At 40.2% G+C, this 25,833-nt stretch overlaps 1 protein-coding gene across 1 annotated transcript in view; it reads left to right on the forward strand.

The window, feature by feature from the left end:
- Positions 1 to 2,832: 2,832 nt before the first annotated feature.
- Positions 2,833 to 25,833, forward strand: part of drd2a (dopamine receptor D2a) — a 57,286-nt gene continuing 34,285 nt past the window's right edge. Inside the window, exon 1 of the mRNA XM_028044528.1 lies at positions 2,833 to 3,289. The gene's annotated coding sequence lies outside the window, so the exon portion shown is untranslated. The remainder of the gene's footprint in view (positions 3,290 to 25,833) is intronic.

Consider the following 25,833-nt stretch of genomic DNA (forward strand, 5'->3'; position numbering starts at 1 on the left):
TGACCGCTGGTGCGTAAAATGCGATTCACTTCCAGGACCACTGTCTGGAGTATGTGTCTGCTGGAAGTGCTTGCTTGTGTAAAAGGAGGAACTGTGAATTTTTATTTGCAGTGAGATCTGCTTTCATGTCAAGCCAGAAACCTCAAGACAGCCTCAGTAGCTCTACCTCTCAATGCATCACTCTAGCTTGCACCTACAATCTCTCTGTTCAACTTGAGACTAACAGGGAATCCCAGGTCGAACAGAGAACATTGAGATTGCATACAGATACGTGGATCATTTCTTGAATAAATAAATAAATACATTGGAGTGTGAAGGTTTTTTTTGTCATGACACGAGTCTGGAATTGGTTGTGTAGAACAGGGCAAATTAAGTAGTAATACGTTTTCTGTGACTTATTGGCAGCAACATAAAAACAATTACATTCTGTGACATTTAGCAGATGTTTGTGCCTCCCATGATTATTTGTGCGGTTGCAGATATGTATTTGAGAATATGTTTGTATAAATCAGTCATAAGTCTGCACTGAGCTTTGGCCCTCTGTCTGAATTTCCCCAACAGGAGCACTGAAGTGAAAAAAGCCGGTCCCCGTGAGACCTGCCTCCAGCAGAGGCAATTATCAGTGCTCCGGTTGTGTTTCTAATCTGTGATATTTTATCAGGAGAAAAATGATCATTATGATTTAGCAGTCTCTTCAGTCTTCATTCTGTGGTTAATTTTTCCTTACATTACATGTGTCCTGTAATTTATAACTTGTCAGTTCTTTCTTACTGAAGACATTTCACAAACGGATCCTGATTCCCACCATTATTATTATTTTTTTATTTTCCAACAAGAATATTTGCTAAAGCAACTGTGTTTGTTGCCATGACACTCTGTGTTCAGTGGCATTAGCAAATATTGGCATGCTTGGAAAAGACAAGTGGTATGAAACTTAGAACATTTTTTGAAAAACAAAACCTACTTTTAATTCGAGAGCATTCATTTAGTGTGTATCAGGGAGAGGGGGTCTGAACAATGCATGTTTTTTTCCCCCGAGGCATCAGACAAACTATATGTAGCAGGTTCTGTTCTTATAAATTGATAGTTGGGTAATAACCCAAAATATATGGACAAATCATCACAGAAATGCACAAAATCAACATTTTTCCAGGTCCGTGCAGGTGTGAATGCTATGGAAATGCTCTGGGGTGGACCAAATAAAACACAAGACAAAAATTGTGCAAAGAATGGTCAAAGACTCCTCTCGTTGTATGCTCCAACTTTCAAAGGTTGTAGGAGAACACTAAGAGCTGTCCTGGTGGCAAAATGGGGTCACACAGGGTAATCACAGCAAGGGCTTCAATTAATGTGGCTCTAGAGATATAAAAAAAGGCACCCAAGATTAAGGCAAAATCTTTCTCAAAATTCCTATCTTTCTAGGTTATACTTCTGCAATAACATATTAGTTTATTTAATTGTTTTTTCAAACACCTATACAAGCAGGGCCAACAACTGTGGAGCTTTACCCAGCAAACGGAAAGCAGGACCTTGGATGGGATGAAACTTGCCTGGGGCATAAAAATGGAACATCAACACGTAGCAAAACGGGTGTCTGTATCAAATTTGTCCTCAAATGCATTTGTGATGTGATTATAAAAAAACAAGTTTGTGTTGTTTTATTGGCTGGACTCAGACAACACAGCTGGTTTTCTCACGCTGCAGTCTGTCATTTACATTTGCAGTAACAAAGATTAACAACTGAGTGACTACAATGACCTTCCTCAAGCATTCACACCCCTTGAAAAGGCCGAACATATTGACAGTACGACAAACTTCATTAAGTGAAAGAAGAACAGTAATACGTAAACACCATCATGTCGAATTAGGAATATAACTAACAGGTCATAGCAGTGTTGGGTTATGAAGCAATATCCCAAGCTCTGAACATTTCACTGCGTGACATTTAATATATCATTTTCTAAAAAGTATGTTTCACTTGCAAACCCACAAAAACGTGACCATCCACCTGCTGACAAAAAGGCAACCCAAGGAAAGGAACCATTAGTAGTGGTAACTTTGGAGGAGCTACAAAAAGCTATGGTAGAGAAGTCTTTCAACAGATTTGGGAGAGTGACAAGAAGAATGTTATTGTTGAAAGAAAGACACAACAGTTTTGCCTTAAATATTGTACATTGACACCAAACATGAAAGGAAGAGAGTGAAAGCAAAAAAGCAAAAAACATGTTAGGGGTTACAAATTATTTGGAACTGTACCTTCAAGCAAACTGCAAGAGCGACTGTGGAATAATTAAAATCAGAATAACGGATAATTCAAAATCCAGACCTAATGTCATGCGGGAGTCTGTGAAAAGTTTGGAATCTAATCTTGTAATCTTATATTTCAGTTTTGAAAATGTTTTTTAGTGATCTGATTCAGTCTTCTTATATGAATTGCTGTTTTCATTTGATGTAAGAGTCAAATCCTCACAAAAGGAATGAAGATTTGAAAATTATGTAGATGTAATTAATCTATGCAACTGAACTGCTGAAATAAATGAACTTTTCAAAAATATTTGAATATACTGAACATGGCTGGATATCCTTCTTTGAAGGACTTAGAAGTTGACATGCTGTGCTGATCTGTCTAATTGTGACCCTGATGAGGAGCTTTTTCCTACACCATCAGCACAAGTAAGAATCTATCGAAAAAGAAAATACATGCTGGAATTTCTCATCTATAAAGAGTAAAGGTGGTGCTCACTCCAGCTTGGAGAGTCTGAAACAAACATTAGGGACTGAGTCTCACACGACGGTGACATTCACAGAAGCATGATTCCCCGCGGTGGATTAAACAGATGTAACCCCGCCTTGATTTTTCCACACTTCTTCACAGTCGCCGCGTCTCCCGCCTCCATCAGTACGGAAGGTAACTCCGCTGCGTGCGTAAAGCTCCTGGACACTCACGCATCGCGCTCACAGTTTCAACGTCTGCTCTACTTCTTCCGAGATTAAAGAAAACCAATCTTCGGCTGATATTAGACTTACGTAACAAAAAAGAGAGACCAATTTTCCAGCATTTTGAAAACATTGTCGGCAGCGCATTTTTTTGGGGAGGGGGGGGCACATTTTCGGATCAGCTTGAACTAAATGCATCGCACTCCAACTGACGCACTACCGATCCGGGTCGTTCAAGTTGAGAGTAAAAATGTGTAAAGCAAATAGAAGATACAGCGGGAGCTAACTGGACTTCTTTGGATTTATTTGTCGGTGCCTTTATAAGGGATTCAATCAAACTTATGGCGTGAAGGTAAGATAGTTTTCTTGTTTTTTCTTGTGTTCCAAAGGTTATTGTCGCTACAAAACTTTTAAAAAACATACCTTTAACAAAGGCTACTTTGATGAACCTTACATCTTACTCTTGCAAAATTCCATTTTCTGTGGATGAGTGAGCGCACTGACGGTTCAGGTGAGAATTTGTATGAAAGTGCTGCTTCAAAGATAGATTCTTGCTGGATGCGATACTGAGAGGAAACATTTAGGTTATTTTCTGTGATGATCCAGGACTTCGAGTGTTTTTTTCTTCTTCTTTTCTTTCAGTTCTAAGCCTGCCTCCCCACCCTCTGCTTGTTCCCAGCTGGCAATCAGAGCTGGACTCTTATTACAGGGGTAGGGGGTCCTTAGCGCCGCAGAGACAGAGAGACTCTGCGGCGGGCAGGTGGGAGCTGCTCTGACTGCGCAACCTCCCCCCCCTGGTGCCCACTCTGAGCCGAGGGCAGGTTTTAACAAGCAGGAGGCAGAAGGCTACATAAATGTGAAGGAAATAAATTGATATTTTAATTTTGCAGCTCCCTCAGAACAACTTGTGATTGCTTTCAAGATTATACAAGTTGGTTTTTAAAAGAAAACTGATTTCATTTGAGCATTTTTTTTTATTGCATGGAAAACTACATCCAGCTTTTTCTCTTAACAGCAAATGTAGCTCTTATGTTTGATATTTTTCTATAATTATTCCATCCTCTTGAAGGCACTAATCATATCCCCCATTTCCTCCTTTAAACTGGAATGCTCTTTTGAACAGCATTTGCTCATTACCAGTATTCTGGTCTGCACAGTTTAGGTTGAAATAGAACCAGTTTGGGAAACTGGTGCAGAAAAAAAAGACTTTTCTTCCCCCAATAAATTAGCAAAATCATAATTTCAATGCTTTCTGAACACAGGAAATTTATCTTCTAATCTCAGCGAATGCATTTTCAGGTAAGTATCAGGGGATAAGCTGAGACTGGCTACGTGCGTCTTATGTGTAGGCGTGTGTGTGTGCGTTGTGTGTGTTCAGTGTTTATCCGGTGACAGCGCCCAGACAAATATTGAATTCTACACACTCCTGTCTCTTATCTGTTACTCTCCTTTGCGAACAAAACAGCTTCAACTGAGCAGCCTGATGCAGTTCTTGTCAAGACATGAATGCTTTCAAGAAGTGCCCTCTTAGAAAGAAGCATTAAAGAAAGGGTAACAATTCCGTTTCTCTTTGCGTTGTTAATAAATTATTATCCCTATGAAGGATTTACGTTTTCAAACAGGTGCCGATTACAAAAGTACTTTTAATCCATGTAAAATAATATTATAAAAGATGCCCTATTACATATTTCTTCTGTTTTTGTACACAATTTAGTGTCTGAAAAGAGAAATAGGAAGCTAATGAAAAGTACAATTTTTAAATGATGATTAATTTCTTAAGTGAAACAAGCTGTCCGCACCAACTTGCCCTTATGCAGAAAAAAAATAATTGCCTCCCTTGATAAATTATGAGGTAACTGTGATTAACCACAATGTTTGGCTTAATTTTAGGTCAGGCTTGATTACCTGTTAACCGGTGAAATCACTAAGCCACTTAAATACAAATTATCTGGTAGCGTGAAGTTGCCTAAAATATTTTTAAAAAGCATCACATCACACCCTGATTGAAAGAAATTCCAGAACAAATGAAAAACAAAAGCATTGTCCTCTGTGATTCTGGAATGGGTTAGAATGGCATTTCTAACGCTTTGGGAGTTCCAGCAAACCACAGTGACAAGCTATTTTTCCTAAAAGTGGCCAGCTCATTGAAAAGAAAAAAACAAAACACGACAAAAAAAAACTACATATTTACTTAAAGGGCTTTTGGTTTTTAACACAGCTTTAATATTTAAATTGACACATGAACAGCTTCATGTACATCACAAACGGACTTGACAAACAGTTGTGTATGATAGAAATTGGGTCAGGTTTGTGCTAGTACAAGTAAAGATTTTAAAGCTGAGACATACAGGCCTTCGAGGATAAAATAATCCAGAAAGCTTCCCTGGCATCACTAGACAATTCAAAATTAGCTTGGACGTCCTCTGTCTTAATTTTCAATTTCCAGCAGATGATATCTGCTGCAAACTAAAATGTCTTTGGACACAAATGAAAAGACCTGCAGTCAATCAGAGTAACAACGTGTGCGATGAAGCGCAGGATTATTTGCTTCAGCACTGCTTCAATGTACAGCGTTATCTTTTCAAGCCCCCCCCCTCAAGTATTAGATAAACAGCCATGATTGCTTGCCCAGCACAAAGCGGAAATCTGTCTGAACCGAGTGAGGGCCAGCTGCAGTCTGCCAGAACAAATAAAATATGTATTCAGATTTGCCTGTTTTTTGAGTTAACAGAAAGCTGCCTAAGCCCGTTCTGTCACCAGTGACATGACATCACACTGTTTTGTTCAAACTACTTTAGCTAAAAGATGTCTCACTTCAAAAAGGCTTTACTGATTAATATTCTCTTTGCAAGGCATGCCTCTAAAGGTGGACAGTTATCTTTTGGTTTGCAGTTTTTTCATTCTCTTTTAATTATCAGATGATGGACTTTGTAGAAATCTGCACGGTGGTGCAGCTGCTAGTACTATTGCATTATTTTGAGAAGGTTCTTGGTTCAAATCCTGACCCGGTGTCGTCCTTCATGAAGTTTGTATTGCATGCTTGCTCCCGGGATTCTTTGCACAACACTTTGACAGTGAATGGCTAGATAAAAAAGCCAGTGGATTTATGAGCTGGTTATGTGAAGGTGAGGAAAGTTGACTTTTCTATTTTATAATAAGTATCTTATGTTGCTCTTTTTAGTGAAAAAAAGCCTTTGCCACCTTAGGAGTGTTCAAGATTGATTTTATGTTACTGTTAAAGTGTTTTTTGCTCTTGTTCTTACAATTCTGCACTTTTTGTGGAGCATATGTTGCTAGATATAATTTATCACAACAATTCCTCAGTGTGATACACACATGTGTGAAACAGAGTAACCATTAAAACAGATAAAAATAACTTTTATCACAACAGTGCGCTACTGGAGTGAAAAAACAATAACATAAACAGCCCACTGGTATCCATCATTAAAAATTCAGTTAAAACTCAAGGTGCTTAACAATAGACCTGCCCACAACTCTCCATTGTAACAGTTCTCTGCAAAGGTTAACACTGGTATCCACCCAATCTTATGAGAGGTGTGAAAATGTTTGACAGTCAAGTGTCTCTGTTAGTGCACATCACAGCTTTTACTGTGATCATATTTGCACGTGTGTATTAAATACAGAAACACAATGCCGACACGGGAAAGCTCAAAATGCCCTAATTGGCTGTAGACGCACAAGAGCTTCATATAAATTCAGAGTTGATGTCTTAAAAACTCGTCCGAGGTCACCACCGGGGGAATTGCTTAAATGAACAATCTGGACCAATAAAAAGAGACGTATTGTTGTGGAAGTGTCGAGATGACTATTAAACAGAGGCGATGGAATGAGGATTAATAGCAAAGCTAGAGAGAAAGAACAGAAATTCCCAGGAGAGTAAAAATCCTTCCCTGTTATCTTGCTGTTGTGTGTTGGCTCCGAATGCCTTGAAACATGAAGGCATTGACATTCAACACTTTATCTGAATAGCTTAAAAACAATATTACCAGCAGATCCCTAACATCTGAACTCCATAAGAGGATACCCAATACGTAATCCCTTTAAGCGAGTGTTTACATGTAGAAATTGCCACTCAAAAGTTCATTAGAAGTGTCACTTTACATACGCATGGTCATGAATAGTCGTCATAAATTAGTTTTTAGCTTTTTGCTCAGCCAGTGTTGAATGATCATACAGTAAACTGACTGACTTCAAAAACAATAATGGAATGCACAAGTATAAATTAATTTGGCGTTTTCTATTCTTTACAAGGTCAAAGTTATTCATACAGGCTCACAGTACCACGGAGAAATAAATTGACTTTTATACATTTGTTTGGTTTTGCTTTTTCATTTGACATTTTAATGTTTCTGAGCATTAGAAAAGTTGTTATATCAATAACAAATAAACACATTTCATCTGTGTGGAGGAATTTTGGTTCAGGTTTTTTCACAGAAGTAGTTTTATTCAACCAAATTGCAAATGTTGGCAGTTGTTTCCATCATGGGTGAAACAACCAGGCAATACCTTTAGAAGGCAATTACTTTGGCACATTGGGCCATGTTGTTTGAAATAGTCTTACTATGATTATTAGAAAACTGTTGTTTTTTTTGTTTACTTAGGTCGCCTGGTATTAAAATAAGTTTGATCGTCAGTTTCTACTCAAGTGTGAAAAAAGCAAAAACAGTAAAAAAAATTTAAATAAAATAAATAAACATCTACAAGGGAAAAATACTTTCTGTTACTTCTGTTACATCTCCAACAATTTTTGATGAAAAGTTGCTAGCGGCAGCTTTCTGCTGGTTTTAGCTTTAGCATAATTCTGAATGTGTTTTTGACATCCCTTTCTGGCACTCTTGGTGGATTTACTTTAAAGTGTTTGGTTTTAGGAAAGTTAATATTAATGGCTGCCCATGTCCAGCAGCCATTGAGCAGGAGATGGGCTACAATGTGGACAAGTTGCCAGTCCATCACAGGGTCAAAAATCAAACGATTAATTTAAGGAGGGTGGTCAAATAGTGACCACCTTTCTGGATGGTGATGAGTCAGATTTCATAGGGGCGTGACAACAAACATGCATCACAATGAAAAATGTTCTCCTCTCAAGCACTGTGAAATGATAATAAAGAAAAAATAGCCCCTTCCGTGACATTTTCCCTAACCGCCTGTGACTGTCATGTCTTAAGAGCAATCCAAGATCCTATATGACCTTTTGGTCCAAGCTTTAATATATTATTGTCTCAACATATCCTTCTGTATCTGCTTCACTAATGGCTGAATATAGCCAAGCTTTTAACAGAACCACAATCAATCACAATCAGGAAAACCACTTTTGATATATTTTATCAAGTCGATCAGTCCTGCTTACAGAGGTAGCTTCGATCTCTTTGAAAAATAACCAATCTTCTGCTTTCATGCTTTGCACAGCCTAAACGTATTGCTTTGTCTGTCTAATATAGATTTCATGGTTTCTGACCGAATTAGTGAGAGAGCAGATAAGGAAGGTTCACATGGCTGCTTCAGAAGATGAACAAACATCTAGATATATATATTGTCTTCCAAACAATTAGAACTGTAATAAATATTTCAGTTTGCAAAAACTAAAAGTGTGCAAAATTGGACATTTTACTCTAACATGTTTGTTAGTGGGTTGTTTCATCATAGAAATAGAAAGGTTAATTATGCACTTGAGTGGTTCATAAAAATATATATTTTTAGCTTGCTGTAGTTTATTCCTAAAATAGTTATCTCTGGTGGCTTTAGAGACAATGACAAATAAATTCTCAAGTGATCTTATTAGCCTGGCAACCTAAAAACTGAGCTTTTCCTCCTGGTAGAGGTAATAAAATAGAGGGAAAAACAGCTGTTTTAGCTCATTGTCAGTTTATTTCTTGCAAAAATTAATTTTGTAGTGACAAAAAAACAAAACATTTGTGCATCTCAATAAGCTAGAGAGTAATCAAAGAAATTATATATTCTTGTAATTTATTCATATTCATCTAGTTCATTCATTACATAGAGTCATCAAAGAGAGAGTGATACATTTCAAAGATTTATTTTTATATTTCTGAGTATGGCTTACAGCTAATGCATACCCAAAATTCAGTTTTATAGAAAATTAGATTACCAATAATTAGAAATAAAGTGATTGTATATTATGGCCAAAATAATGGGGACAATATTAATTTGATAGTTGTCCTGACACACAGATATATCAAAGACAGTTGTTAAATTCTTTGTGTTTAGCTACTCCTGAGCTAGAAACAAGATCAGAAATGTTTAATATGCCATGTGAACAAAATTATTGAAATAATTATATTTTCCTGAAATTGTGCTGCCCTAATAGAATTCAAGCTGCTTGAGAACAAGTGTGAGGTTTCCACAGTCAGTGATGCTTTATGGAGCCATGTCAGCGGTGTTCATCCACTGTGTATTTCTTTTTCTTTTCATGTCCAAAGTCACGTAGTCATATGCCAGGAAATCTGTGTTCACTTCATGGTTCTCCTGACAAGCCCTATGAAAATTATCATTTCAATTTCCAGCAGGACTTGGTATTGGCTAACACTGTCATAAGATCTGCATTAATGACCAGGATGGATGATGTGTCCCTAAGTTGTTACTCTAAGATGGATCTTTCATAACATTTTATTATGAAAATGGTTTTTAACATGTTTTATGTACATCCTACTTGGTCAAACCAAATGGAAATTGACATGTATTGGATTATGCCTTGCCTTTGACTCTTTACATTAAACTGTTTGTCAGTGGGCTTATTCACTCAAAGCAACCTGAGGTTAATTCTGATTGCGTACATGCAATAATACATTCACAATGTAATTCTTCCAAAAAGATCCCCTAACACTAGGCGCATATACTGTACAGTATATTGATATATACACATTACATTTCTGTATATAACAGGTTTTATGTAATACTCAGTTGTTCTGATTGATTCTGAATTTTAAAATTTTGATTGGATTTAAGGCCAGAATAACTCAATTAAAGAGAAATAAACATTTGAAAAAATAAAAATACACAAACTGACAAACAGGCAGACCCAAACCTATGCTTGAGCCGCAGATTTTGTGACTCAATGCTTTGTATTTGAGAAACATTTATGTGTTTACCTCGACAAGCAATAGGATTTATTTAAAGACTTGTTGCTTGATTTCATAAACTTTAAAGATGATATTATTATTATTTAAAATATTTCTCATCCACATCCCAGTTGTCGTTGCTTTATCTACTTTATGTCTGAGTTTTCTTGTTGTTGTAAGCTTGGATAGGCGCATCTGTCTTACCTGCCCTCTTCGTCTCCTTGTCAACCATCATTGTGTCTGGCTGGTTTGCCCTCAGCTACTTGTCAGTCTGGAAGATGAACTCTCTTAGGGTTTTAAGCTCTGTTGTTGTCAGCTAATTTGTGGCGTGCTCCTATTGGGACTTGTGGGACTTCCAAGCCGTACTAGGCCCTCATATCCCTGCACACTATTCAAGCTACTTGGTTGTGCCTGTCAGAATGCACTATCTCGGTGTTTGTCTTACACCTTACTACAGTGTGATGGGAAGACTAAGGGTGATCCTTGCATGGCCCACTCTTTGGGCAATGTCGGCTGCAGCAGACATTTCCCAATCCTACCTTGATAATATGGTTCTAAGGGTCTATTCCTTCTGCTGCTATGATAGTAGTCTTTGCACTGTCCTCCAGGTCTGCCACCTCTTATGAGTGTTAAGATTCCTCAGCCCACACCTTTTGCATCCCTAGTTCTACTTTGAAACTTTGGCAAGCTGTTTCCCATGTGAGTAGTCTACAACATCCCAAATCAACAAGATTATTGTTCTTCTAATATAACATACAGTAGTTTCACAATGTCAAGAAAATTATTACAGATTTTGCCATCTTGTAAAACTTGTAACCAATATGGAAATTTACATAAGTGATTAACATATATTTTTCTCTAATGTAGTTTACAGATTCATTCTGAAATGGTTGATATATTTCGAGCATTTGCTTTAGCCAATTTTAATGATTATGGTTCACAACTAATAAAAACTCCAAATTTAATTAGGCTAATTGGAACACACTTTTAAAACAGTATTTTATTTTATTATCATAGCTGAGCCCACAAAATTATTGGTAGATTATTGACTGGACTGTTGTCCAGAACATAATCAGAGACTCTTAGTAAGGGTGATAAGCCATGAAAAATGATAGCTTTTCACTCTTGGTTACACAGTTCTTTATTCAAGAATCCTAATGGGCATGAAAGCAGTAAAGCACAGTACGGTCATAAAGCTGATGGCATAGTTAGCAACAATAGTCAGGTAGGCTGTGGCATTGATGCAATGCTCATTTGGTAGTAAGGGGTACAATTGTTTTCCATAGACTTTACTTGTCCCTTCGAGAAAATTACCCATAACAGCATCATCTCCATTTTATAGATATTATAAAATTTTAGAATTATAGATACCAATTCTAACCCACATACAGCACCTGCCCAGAAACAGTTTCTAAAAGACTGAGATGATTCCGTCTGGTAGCAACGAACATGGTGAGTTCAGTCGCTTAAATCAGAAGTTTTCTTCACCAGATCTACACAATGAGTCACTGCCTTGTGATCGGTGAACTCCTGGTATGTATTGACAAACAACTGAATAGGTTTTCCATAATAAAGTAATAAATTAGTGCATGAGTTTCAATATTTGAAGATATTTAATGACATAAATTCAGTTTTCTGATATGTTTTATTTTATTGACATGATCCAGATATCTGAAGGTTAGTAATGGCAGATCTCTATCCGGTACAGTAAAACAGTGCTAAATTGACTTAAAAGATTTCCTTTTCTAAATACAGACATAAATGTACTGAATTCTAGAATTATTTGATAACTCTGCAGCAGTACAGCACACTTAAATGTACCTATAGCTTCATAAGCTAGGTCAAACGTAAAACCATCACAATTCTAATCTGGCTGTTATATTCCTAATCTCCTCTTTCTTGACATTTGCTTAAGCTAAGTGTGATTTTTTTTCCTCCATATCTTTCATCCTGCCATGATCAAGCTAATGTTGGGATTCTTGCAAGATTATAAACTGCCTGATTTGACTGCGAATTAAGTTGAGACAGATAAAAAGCTAGAAACCTACTTTTATTTACTTATTCTGTACACAAGACAGTCGCAGCCAAACAGATAGCGTGAGAGCTAAAGAAGCAACTGATTTATCAGAGGCTTATGAGTCTCTTCTGAGTATTGAGGAAAAGGCAGAGGCAGAGCCACTGTGCATGCTGATTTACTTTTTCCACACACCTGCATGCATTGCTTGCCTGTATGTCTTTGTGGATCACAATGTGCAATGGAAAACTGGCAAGGGGTTTGTCTGAGTGTGTGAATGTGTGTGTTTGCCCGTTTGTTTAGGTCCTATGCACAAGAGACAAACCTAGTTGTTTAGTTGGAGATTCTCTAGAACCTAATGAGGTCAATGGAGGTTTGTTACCAACATCCCTGTCCTCTCTTTCCACTTGGTGAATGTCCAACAATTTATATCCTAATGGGTGGATTTTTATTGCAACTGTTAAGACAAGAGTCAGTCCTGATGTGGTCTTGATTCAGACTTTAAGTCAGACTTTTATTTTCTTCCATCCATTTTTTTGTCTTCATGTGGGCTGTGGTTGGCCGCAATTTAATCCTGTTTCCACCATTTCCTGTCTGCATTCCAATGTAACGGCTCCAATGTATGTGTCAAATGTGTACATTAAATTCAAATTCTGAGGTGTAGGTTTAGGACTATATCATTTAAGGGGGGGAGGGCATTATGTATTTTCCTGGCACATAGTGCCATTTTATAGCAGAATCAAGTAACTATGTTACCTTCAGTTATAAAAATGCTGCGTACATCAAAGACAAAAGAAATTAGATTGTACAATTTTACGCCTTGAAATTGGCCTCTGTCTCTTTGAGAAGTTGTTGGTCTTTTCCGATGCTGCGCCTTTAGCATATCACTACAATGTTCCTCCATTGTGCCATTTGCAGCTGTTCTTAGGAGCGTTGGACTGAGAAGTAGTTTGTATGATAAGCTCAGCAGATGTGCAGTTTTGCCAGGTTTTTGGTAATTGTTGCTGTTGCTAGTCTGGAGGAGCTGTTTGGGATGGCCAAGAGGAGCAGTTCTGTTGCTTGAGACCTCAGCTCTAGAAAGGAGCTTTGTGTGGTCAAGCATTTACGTACCCCCAAATGTTTGCCATGCTATTCAAAATACAGAAACTGCACAAAATGTTAAGTTCTTTTAAGAGCAGTACAAAAAAATCGAGTACCCTTGGTATTTTCTATGGTTCAGGACAAACAGCCTTTAGTTTTAAATGCCAGATTTATAGTTAGAAATAGATTCTAACAATAAAGGTATTGCTGTTTTATTGTACAAAAACAGCAATACCTCTAGAGGTAAATGCTGTGACTCTATCCTGCATAATGACACTGTCCTGAAACTTTTTTAATTTACAAGTTCCACATAGAGTGCTTTTTGAAGATGCCTGGGAGAGCTTAACTTAGTTTGTCCTGATACAAAACTGTTCTATTAGGTTGAAAAAATATTCCAAAAATTTAACTCACAAAGGAAATCATAAGATATAAGAGCAACCAGCTCTCTGTAAAATCTGTAAATCAGTGGAACATGCTGCCAGATAATGCCAAGAGACGGAGAAGTTTTATTGTTTCCATAAAATCTAATCTGAAATATCCACCAAAGATTGCTCCGCTCAGTGTTATGGCCAATGACTAGCATGAGTCCTGAACATCCAGAAATTTGCTGAGAAAAACACTGCAAATTGCATTCTTACCCTCGGTTGAAAATAATAAAATATGGAATGCAACTCAAGAAAAGAAAGCGTAAAGTCAGTAAGCTCATTTTCCTCAACTGCTATTTCTAATTTAACCTTAAAATAGATCCAAACCATCCTATTGTTTTTGATTTGAGACAAAACATCGAACTAACCTTAAAATTTTCAATTGAATTAGTCTGGCTGTTTTCTATTATTCTGCCTGGCCCCAGAGAAAAGCAGCTGTTTGCCAAGCAAGTGCAGTGGGCTTTTAGAGTCATTGATATGTTGGTGGTTAAAACAGAAAGTACTGACTGTGCTGTTTGTAAACTAGCTCCTGACGCTGTAGCGGAAAAATTTCCTGTAAGGGAATTGTTTCTATGGAGTCCAGCTCATGGGAACAAGGAAATAAATAAGATCTCTGTGGAGATCCAGTCTTTCACTATATCCTATGCTATTGGTAGGTTTGTGTGTACAGTTGACCAAATAAACACATACACAGGCTGTAATTTGTTGAAGAATATGTAAAAAAAGGAATTTTTTTAGAGTTTTGGCTTTGAACGTAGATGGTAAATGACATATTTTTTAAACACAAACCCACATTCTACAATAAAAAAAGATGGTAAGCCCTATTGTTAGGGGAAAAAATATATCTGAGCTAGAGCAATACATTTTTAGCTCTATGAGATGTTTTTTCAAGACAAAAATAAAAAATCTTTAAGAAAATTATGATTGTCCAGTTGATTCTACTTAAAACAGAAAAGCACCACATTCCCACTGCCACAGAAATAATATGCAACACTGATTACTGTAATTCTAATTTTGTTATTTCCAACAAGTTATAAGAAGACAGTTGGGTCCCTGGTCTGTGCAACAACCTTCTTCTACTTCTTCTAGCTGAAGAAGTCTTACCTCCCACTTTCACTTTAAACATTTCCCACATAACACTTTCTGTTCCCCTTTTCCATCTCTGTGTCTATCACATTTCATCATTGTACATTTTAGTACAATAAACCCAAAGCTAATTCTGAGAAATCCTCTCCTGGCTGTTCAGATAAATACAAACATTCATATGCAAGCTACTGTCCACGAGTATCCATACGAAATAACATCCCATTTACCTATTTAATAAAGATATTGCATAGGAAACAAATGTTTTTTAATTATTATTTTTCATTTTATTTCCTAAGTGTGACATTTCCAGACCAGGCGATGATGGAAAATGTTAAATCAGTTCTAAAGAGACTTTTCTTGTCTACACTAAAAACCTGCAACTTAACAACAGTCAGTGGAGGCTCTTTTTAAAGTGAAAGTCACCCCCAAATCAACTCTTTTTGCTGATATAAGGTCTAAATAAGTCATTTGGGGGTTTATTTTGATCTTTCTGTGCACATTTTGACGTTTTTGACCAATTCTTTTGGTTTCGCATTATTTTGCCTAAAACCATCTCACCATCTAGCGTCTTCGGTCAAACGGTTCTTAGGCAGTTGAATTTTCCTGTTGGTTGCAGCGAAACAGCTTGGCACAACTTCATCACTTCAGGTATAGAATTACAGTGATCCCCCTGACCATCCGATGATGTGTCAGGGCTTGGCATAGTGAGCATTGTTGTGGCGACTGGCGAGCATTAATTGTCGAAGAAGCTAATGACGGCTAATGGCTGGCTGTTCGCTAAGACAGGCAGCCTGCACCCGAGCTACAGAGCATTGTCGCCATAAGAGTCTCAAACAACACAGAAAAAGAGTCGTTAGTCTTATCATGAGTTGTTTTGAAAAAAACTCACTAGAGGAGTATGAAAAATCGATAAATATAGCAACAAAGTGGGTAAGTTGACCACAGTGCTTCTTTCATCCTAATCACAGCCACATTCAATATCTCCGCTCATCCCCACACACTGCCGTGTCGCTTGGCTCCGCCCACTTTGCAACATTTGCCTGAGGCATTGCTTAGCTTTCAGATGGGGGTTAATTACACTTTAAAGGCAGGTATTTAGAATGCTGTAAAATTACATCTTATAGCAGTTCCAAAGTATTTATATTCTTCCACAATCCCATTGTTTACACTGTTAATTTTGATTTCCAATGGAGGAGAAGCCTTTGTTTTCTGCATTGTTGAAGTTTATAGCTAGGCTTCATCACACCATTTGATAAGGTCCCCCACCACAGAGCAGTGCTTGTCCTCATTACCATTCAGCAGACTAACTATAACTGTATCATCTGCAAATTTAAGGACTTGCCTGTAGTCATGGAAACTCCTGCAACGATCAGTGTAAAGGATGTACAACAAGGATGACAGAAAATATCCTTAGGGAGAGGCAGTGGGTCTGGAGTTCATCATCAAAATACCAGTTAAAACATGCAAAAACCTGCATGGCTTGGTTTCAAAACTATTACTGTGTTTTATGATTGTTTTGAAAAATAGATGTCTTATTTCCTGTCAGAAAAAAAAACGTCTTAGTTCAACAGGAATAATTTTGGAACTTAATCTGGCACGGTTATGAATTATTTTGGTCTCAACTGTGCATTTGTAATAACTTGTAGCTCAATGCCATCTTCCTCTCTCTCTCTCACTCACACACACACACACACTGAGACTTCCTCTGCTGCCAGCTCAGCGATGCAGTAGTGTTAGATCACTTAACCCTCTTCATTTTACCTTAGTTATATACAAATTTACACTAAAGCCGTTTTTTCAGGGCAGCTTTAAAAGTATGAGGTGCTTTGGGCTAGCAACACTATTATTATTCATCCAACCCACAGGAAACATTGTTTTAGATAAAATCTGGTTGTAGCTCATTTTAAACTTTTTTGTGGCAGAAAAGTAGTAAAAGGAACAGATAGTTTCCTAATCCAAAAACAAGCAGTTTTGCATTTTCAGAATCAGGGTGATAAAGCACTAAACATTTTAAATCTTTTACAATCATATAGTTTTTAACAGATTTATCTCAAAAACAGTCAAATAAAACTGTGATTGTTGCATGTTCTTTTCAAACAAAAAAAAAAAAAATCAGCACTTTGAAAATATAATTAACAGGGATTCATCTTCCATTTAAAGCTAAATGCACCTTGATGGGTTTTACTTAGGGGAGGAGGGGGGACACCTTCATGATGTTGAGTGCAGAGAAAAGCGCCCATAATTGCAGTGGCAGGATAATGACACAGTAATTGGTACACTGAATGAGCAGGTTTATTTTCAGCTCTGTAAAAGTCATAGCAGCCACCTCCTACACAGCTAGCCAGTAGACAGGGACTTTACACTTTTACATTGATTTTTGTCTGGTTCTCTAGGACCATATCTCTGTGACAGAAGGTAGGACATCGGACAGTCATTGACTTTGACAAAAATCAGTCATTCTTACCTGGGTGCTGAGATTCTGACTGATAGTAAAACAGATGAGGGAGAAAGCTGTCGTGCTGTCATAGGGTAAAATTAAATATTATTGACTCAATTATATCAGTGTCAGAGACATTGTACTTCAACTCTTTAATGATATGATTGTATATGTTTTACAGAAAGTGAAACTTCTCCAAAACGTCTAGTGGTCTTCTAATTAAGCATCTTGTTCTGAATGGCTGAATTCACAGGTGATTGTTGGTAAAATTAAAATATTACTTTCAAACTAAAACTGCCAAAAGTATGAAAAAGGCATTTATATAAATATAATCATCTATAAATGTTGTACAGCATACAATGTAAATAGTTGTACAACTTCTTGTGCTTTACCAAAGGAAATTCTACCTGAAATAAGGTAATACCTGAAGGCCAATCTGTTAATTGTGGGGGTTTTATTGTAATGTGGTTTAATAAATAGCCAAAGCAGTGCCATCTGTACTCTGAAGCAAGCAGACACATTGGTAATTGGTTTTCTCTGGCTTTTATCAGTCCACAACTCTTACACATATGCTGAATCGGATGGAAATTTAACTGGTAGATTGATCAATGAAGAGATTAATCAAAATTTGTGATAATCTCCTTTCCATAATCTAGCTCAATTTAACAAAAGAAAATGATGAAAGCATTTTTTTTTTTGTTTTAGTTAACTCGGGTTAATTAGTGGAGCTACAGAGAAAACAAAACATCTTTATTTTCCAAGAACGGATTATGAACTGATTAAGGTTGATGTGTTTAGATAATAGATAGTTATAATTGCTGGATAAATTAAAATCTGTTTTGAACCACTGTAGCAGAATAATTGCACCTTGTAATTGTTTTTTAAGTGCCCCCCTAATTTTATTAAAGTCTCTTTTGGTTATGATCTCACACAGTAACTTGGGAGATATTTCTGTCATGATTTGGGTGGTGAGGCAGAGGCAGCAGACCCAGGGTAAGATGAATAAGATGGTTTAATAATGAAAAAAGTCCAGAAATCCAAAAACATACACAGTCCAGGCAGCACAAAGGAGCGGATGCAGAAGCTCGCAGATAGTGACAACAGGTACTGGACAAACACGACGAGGACCTGACGAGGAACACAGGTGGGGTTAAATACACAGAGGGTAATAAAGGAGACAAGAAACACCTGGGAACAATCAAGGGGAGACAGGACAACACAGAGACACAGAAACTCAGAAAAGGAACAGATCCTGACAATTTCAGGTGATAGAGCACAGTTCCCACTCTACAAGACATGCCATGATTATACATAAAGCAAAAATGCTATTTTTAATGTAAATATTTTTTAAACTGCCTCTCATTTAAGGGCTCAAGGGTGGCCGCTCCACACTCTGCAGAGAAAAGACTTGTCATCCAGTATAGCATGATAACACCCTTCTTGCTCTCGTAGGTCAGTGCTGGGGTCGACCGGTAATAAAAATATGCAGTAAGATGTGAGAGCAGGATTGTAGATAGGAGGAGCACTCAGGTTATTTAAGTATTTTGTCCAGGAGAGGTCAACTGCTCATGATCCAGGGGTCATCGGCTGGGGTATTGTGCCATTTAACCCGTTTAATGATGAGAGGTGGCTACGCTGTGGCTGCTGCTCTGTGATCCGCATCTTTAATAATGTACAGCTGCTCTACAATTGTTATCATGTAGGAGGAATGTCTCATAGTTGAACATCTCTTAGGTTGTAATATGAAATCTTTGCAGGTCTCTGTGGACAGTAGCTGCACGGTCTGAGAGAAAAGAAACAAAAGGACATTTTCAAAATGGCGGTGCTTGCTTTGCATATAAATTTAAAGGTTTGAAGCAATTTCATTAAAATAGACAATAGAGAGGATCCAGCCTTAACCATTTCTTTATCCTTATTCCAGTCTTCTCCTCCATGGGCTGCCACCTTATCGTGGTGGAGGGGTTTGAGTGCCCCAATGATCCTAGGAGCTATGCTGTCTGGGGCTTCATGCCCCTGGTAGGGTCACCCAAGGCAGACAGGTCCTAGGTGAGGGACCAGACAAAGTGCAGCCCGAAGACCCCAATGATGAAGGAAAACCTTGGACTTGGTGTTCCCTCGCCCGGACGCGGGTCACCGGGGCCCCACTCTGGAGCCAGGCCTGGAGGGGGGGCACGATGGCGAGCGTCTGGTGGCCGGGCTTTTACCCATGGAGCCCGGCCGGGCTCAGCCCGAAGAGGAAACATGGGCCCCCCCTCCCATGGGCCCACCACCCGTGGGAGGGGCCAAAGGGGTCGGGTGCACTGTGTGATGGGTGGCGGCCAAGGGAGGGGACCCTGGCGGTCCGATCCTCGGTTGCAGAAACTGGCTCTTGGGACGTGGAATGTCACCTCTCTGGTGGGGAAGGAGCCGGAGCTAGTGCGTGAGGTCGAGAGGTTCCGGCTAGAAATAGTCGGTCTCACCTCGACGCATGGCTCTGGTTCTGGAACCAGTCTCCTTGAGAGGGGCTGGACATACTTCCACTCTGGAGTTGCCCAGGGAGAGAGACGTCGGGCAGGAGTGGGCATACTTGTTGCTCCCCATCTCGGCGCCTGTACGTTGGGGTTTACCCCGGTGAACGAGAGGGTAGGATCCCTCCGCCTACGGGTGGGGGGACGGGTTCTGACTGTCGTTTGTGCTTACGGGCCGAACGACAGTTCAGATTACCCACCCTTTTTGGAGTCCTTAGAGGGGGTACTGGAGAGTGCTCCTCCTGGGGACTCCCTTGTTCTGCTGGGGGACTTCAACGCTCACGTGGGCAACGACAGTGAGACCTGGAGGGGCGTGGTTGGGAGGAACGGCCCACCTGACCTGAACTCGAGCGGTGTTCTGTTGCTGGACTTCTGTGCTCGCCATGGATTGTCCATAACGAACACCATGTTCAAGCATAAGGGTGTCCATATGTGCACTTGGCACCAGGACACCCTAGGCCGCAGTTCGATGATCGACTTTGTCATCGTTTCATCGGATCTGCGGCCGTATGTCTTGGACACTCGGGTGAAGAGAGGTGCGGAGCTGTCCACTGACCACTACCTGGTGGTGAGTTGGCTCCGGTGGCGGGGGCGAAAGCCGGTCAGACCTGGCAGGCCCAAACGTGTTGTGAGGGTCTGCTGGGAACGTCTGGCGGAATCCCCTGTGAGACGGAGCTTTAACTCCCATCTCCGGCAAAACTTCGAACACGTCCCGGGGGAGGTGGGGGACATGGAGTCTGAGTGGACCGTGTTCCGTGCCTCCATTGTCGAGGCGGCCGATCGGAGCTGTGGCCGCAAGGTTGTCGGTGCCTGTCGCGGCGGCAACCCTCGAACCCGTTGGTGGACACCTTCGGTGAGGGATGCCGTCAGGCTGAAGAAGGAGTCCTATCGAGCCTTTTTGGCCTGTGGGACTCCGGAAGCAGCTGATGGGTACCGGCGGGCGAAGCGGCATGCGGCTCGGGCGGTTGCTGAGGCAAAAACTCGGGTGTGGGAGGAGTTTGGAGAGGCCATGGAGAAAGACTTCCGCACGGCTTCGAGGCGATTCTGGTCCACCATCCGGCGTCTCAGGGGGGGGAAGCGGTGCAGCACCAACACTGTTTATAGTGGGGATGGTGTGCTGCTGACCTCTACTCGGGACGTTGTGGGCCGGTGGGCAGAGTACTTCGAAGACCTCCTCAATCCCACCAACATGCCTTCCACTGAGGAAGCGGAGCCTGGGGACTCTGGGTTGGGCTCTCCAATCTCTGGGGGCGAGGTCGCCGAGGTGGTTAAAAAGCTCCTCGGTGGCAAGGCCCCGGGGGTGGATGAGATCCGCCCGGAGTTCCTTAAGGCTCTGGATGTTGTAGGGTTGTGTTGGTTGACGCGACTCTGCAATATCGCATGGACATCGGGGGCAGTTCCCCTGGATTGGCAGACTGGGGTGGTGGTCCCCCTGTTCAAAAAGGGGGACCGGAGGGTGTGCTCCAATTATAGAGGGGTCACACTCTTAAGCCTCCCTGGCAAGGTCTATTCAGGGGTCCTGGAGAGGAGGGTCCGTCGGATAGTCGAACCTCGGATTCAGGAAGAGCAGTGTGGTTTTCGTCCTGGTCGTGGAACACTGGACCAGCTCTACACCCTCAGCAGGGTCCTGGAGGGTGCATGGGAGTTCGCCCAACCAGTCTACATGTGTTTTGTGGACTTGGAGAAGGCGTTCGACCGTGTCCCTCGGGGAGCCCTGTGGGGGGTTCTCCGGGAGTATGGGGTACCGGGCCCTTTGATACGGGCTGTCAGGTCCCTGTATGACCGGTGTCAGAGTCTGGTCCGCATTGCCGGCAGTAAGTCGGGCTCGTTTCCGGTGAGAGTTGGACTCCGCCAGGGCTGCCCTTTGTCACCGATTCTGTTCATCACTTTCATGGACAGAATTTCTAGGCGCAGCCGAGGTGTTGAGGGGATCCGATTTGGTGGCCTCAGGATCTCATCTCTGCTTTTCGCAGACGATGTGGTCCTTTTGGCTTCATCAGATCGTGATCTGCAGCTCTCGCTGGATCGGTTCACAGCCGAGTGTGAAGCGGCCGGGATGGGGATCAGTGCCTCCAAATCCGAGGCCATGGTCTTGAGCCGGAAAAGGGTAGAGTGCCTTCTCCGGGTCAGGGGGGGTGTCCTGCCCCAAGTGGAGGAGTTTAAGTATCTCGGGATCTTGTTCACGAATGGGGGAAGAAGGGAGCGGGAGATCGACAGGCGGATTGGCGCAGCGTCTGCTGTCAAGCGGGCGCTGTACCGGTCCGTCGTGGTGAAGAGAGAGCTGAGCCAAAAAGCGAAGCTCTCGATTTACCGGTCGATCTACGTTCCCACCCTCATCTATGGTCATGAGCTTTGGGTCATGACTGAAAGAACGAGATCGCGGATACAAGCGGCCGAAATGGGTTTTCTCCGTAGGGTGTCTGGGCTCTCCCTTAGAGATAGGGTGAGAAGCTCAGTCATCCGGGAGGGACTCAGAGTAGAGCCGCTGCTCCTTCACATCGAGAGGAGCCAGTTGAGGTGGCTTGGGCATCTGGTCAGGATGCCTCCTGGACGCCTCCCTGGTGAGGTGTTCCGGGCACGTCCCACCGGGAGGAGGCCCCGGGGAAGACCCAGGACACGCTGGAGGGACTATGTCTCTCGGCTGGCCTGGGAACGCCTCGGGATTCCCCCGGAGGAGCTGGAAGAAGTGGCTGGGGAGAGGGAAGTCTGGGCCTCCCTTCTGAAGCTGCTACCCCCGCGACCCGACCTCGGATAAGCGGAAGAAGATGGATGGATGGATGGATGGATGGATATTCCAGTCTTTTAGCTACATTATGCCAAGCATCTTTTCACTCTCACACAACGTTCTTCCTTGGGCTTCTTTGGCGCATTTTGTTAAATGCTAAGCAAGAGAATTAATTCTACATTGTGGAGTGAGTCTGTGGTAGTTTAAGGAGGCTAACCTATACGGATGGTTGATCCCTTTCATCCCATTGTGCCCAAATGGCACAGATTCAAAAGCAATGCAGAATTTGGCTGCAAAATGTTTTTTGAACAGCTGTGTATTTTTTCAGGATTTGCAGACTCCAAACTGACTATATGTCTGAGCCCACTCATTATTGATCTGCTGATTCAGGCTCCGTGGTCTTGTGTTGCTGCAGGTGATACTTTTGGCTCATTTTACTCCTGAAATGATAGGAATACAGTCCTCTTCCGTGGACACTTGTGTATAAAATCCAGCACATGGGCATGCACACTACTTCTGCAAACATTGGAAGAACAGGTTGCTCTCAGGAGCTCAGTAAATACCAATGGGCAACTGTAATTGGATGCCACTTGTTCAATGTCCACAGCTAAAATTTTCTTGCTGCCAAATATACCACAATCAATTGTTAGTTGGTGAGCTGTGCTTCCATTCCACTTCATTATAAAACCCAATATGATAGGTAACTTTAAACATGCAGATTGTGATTCCAGTTGGATCTTTGGTAACTTCCGGGGGCCTTTGGTATTTTTCTATATTATTGTTTATTTGGCATAAACAATATGCCAAATATTGTTTTTTTGGCATATTGTTTTGTATAACAATATTTGGCATATTGTTATATTATTTAGTCATGAATATAAATAAATACATTTAAAAATGTTAATCATTATAGTCATAAATGTAAAAAAGGTTAGAAATATAACCCTGGATCATAGGAAGCAATTTGCTAGCATGTGCATCCTTGATCAAGATAATGAATCCAATTTAATATGTCTACCTATGTTTCCAACAAAATGCAACAAAAAAAGAAAAAAAATAAGAAAATGTAAATTTGGGGTGATTTCATTAATTGGATTGGAGTAAAAGTCCAAAAGTAACCGCTGTTTCAGAGAACAAAGTTTGGAGTGAGAGTATTTAAACCCTGTAACAGGTTTTAATCGATTTATTATTTACTGTAACTGAAAGAAGATTATTTTCACTCATGAACAAACCCTTTTGCATACTTAATCCAGGGAGAAAATATTTGTGTTGCTGACCACTGCCAGGAAGGAAGTATATGTATATGGCCTGTAGATAAGAATTTATGGGAAATGCCACAAGATGGTCATTTCATAACCTGCAGCTTGCCTAATGAAGTTTGTATAGCAATCAGAAGTAATAAAAGGAATTGAGTGAATTCTAACTGGATGAAAGTCCATACTGTTTGCCTAATCAATTTAGGTAAACTTAGGACTGTTCACTACTAAGGAAGGAGGGCAATAAGTCAACAAATGACTGGAGGGCTGGAAACGCATGAGGGTGTGGAAGAAACACTGGTTTCATACTGGCAGAGTGTAGCACAGGTGAGGCAGGGAGACAATTAGACCTGGCACAGGTGGGCTGAATGAGGCTGATTAGAGAAGAGGGATTTGGCAGAAATATGCATGGAAAAAAATTTGAATCATTATAGCGAAAATACATTCAGGTTTGGGCTTATAACAAAGCCAAAGGTGGAAAGGTGAGAGACTTTACACTTTTACATGTAAATCTACAAAGTTCAAAGTGTGCATTCCTATACGGCCTATTTTAAGGCCTCAATATCTTACAGATAAAGATACTTCACACTTCATAACTCAGACAGTAATAACTTACATAACTGGTGCAATAATTTCGCATAATTCCATCAACAATGCTCCACTTGGTTTCGTCATAGCTTTCACATTTAGTTTGCTGAAATAAATGTGAAACTTTATTTACTGGTTGCTAGGTTTGCATAGACGAAAATGGAAAATACCTCCAGGCTACTTCAGTTTTTATCAGGGAAGTTATAGTTGTACCCTGGTCACTCTTAGTTTATGTGTGTTTTCCTACCAAAAACCATATTTACTATTTTAGTTTTTTGTGCTTTTCAAATACCTAGCAGCTCCTGAGATGAGGGGAGTAAAACACAATACAGAGCACTGTAATACCCATAATGGGTATCTTCTGCCGCCTGCTGTGCCTTCAAATGGGCAGGATAAAAAAAGAAAAAAAAATCATTCAAGTGTCAAAGAAGAGAAGCAAAAAGGTGGTAATTGCTGCTGCACCTTAAAGGATTAAATATCATAAAAGCTGCCAAAAATAATGGTCCGTGACAAGGTTAGCTGCTTTTGAAACCTCTATTTTCTTTGTTTGAGAATCACAATGTGATTCTTGTTGAAAGGAAACAGGGAAAATATGAAAGGTGTTGTGCAAGCAGGAAATGGTGGTGCAGCAAAAATGATTACAGAGAAACTGGTATCGATTAGACACACATTGAAGCCTTTGCAGATATGAGATAGGAGAACTTCTGTTTGTTAAAACTCTGACAATATTGCTTTAATTTGTAAGCTACATTAATAACAGTAATAATGTAGGAACCAGTGGGAAAGGTATAATTCAACATGTAATACCTTTCATTACTTTTGTTTATAAATATTCTGTTTCAGAATTAAATGTACTTTGCATTTTTTTACATTTATTTTTAGACCTATTTGGCTGCTGATCTTCCAAGTTGACTTGTTACCTAATTAAGAATAAACTGCAAATAAAATTTGGTTTAGTTCAATTTAATTTGTATCCTTAGGGATGCCGATAATTATGGCACTGGCAATCAAACTTTTCTTCTAGCCTTGGATAATTTCCCCCATAAAATGAACGTGCAAATATTTGCTAGTACAATAAATTTTAAGGCGTGCCTTTACTATGAGTGTCAATAAATGTGAACTGCACTACATTAGTAAAAGGATTATCGCAGACAAAGTCCAGGTGGCAGCCTGGTGTTATGAAGATGCAGAATGTAATTTAGTTCTTTTCACACGCCTTAGACTGATTTACGGTGCTGCTCAATGTCATTTCAAATACACAGTGGTTAACAGTAAATCTGAATTGCATAAACATCTTCTTAGAAAATATGGTTGCATTGATTAAAACTATTTAATAAACAACTGTGCTATTTTACTTAATGGTTGAGCTGTGCGGCTTTAAAACTTTGGCTCCCAAGTTCAAGGTGTAAGTTCCCCAGCTTTTCACTGTCTTTCCGTTAGAGAAATACAGCACAAAGTTGGGAAAGTTTACAGAGACGGCAGATAAATCTTAAATCTGTCACCGGTGTTTGCACAGCATTTCCAAGACCTTTAGCTCATTTAGTAAATTCAGAGAAACAACAATGCTTGTCCGAATGTTTGACTTCTGGCTGAAGCCCAATACTCTGGATTTCAGAGGTCACTTGGAGGGTCACTGTGGCTGGCTTGAGGCATTAGATGCTAGTCTGAAAATCAAAGCTTT

Source organism: Xiphophorus couchianus, chromosome 18 (assembly GCF_001444195.1).
Source record: "Xiphophorus couchianus chromosome 18, X_couchianus-1.0, whole genome shotgun sequence".
In the NCBI taxonomy this organism is placed as follows: Eukaryota; Metazoa; Chordata; class Actinopteri; order Cyprinodontiformes; family Poeciliidae; genus Xiphophorus; species Xiphophorus couchianus.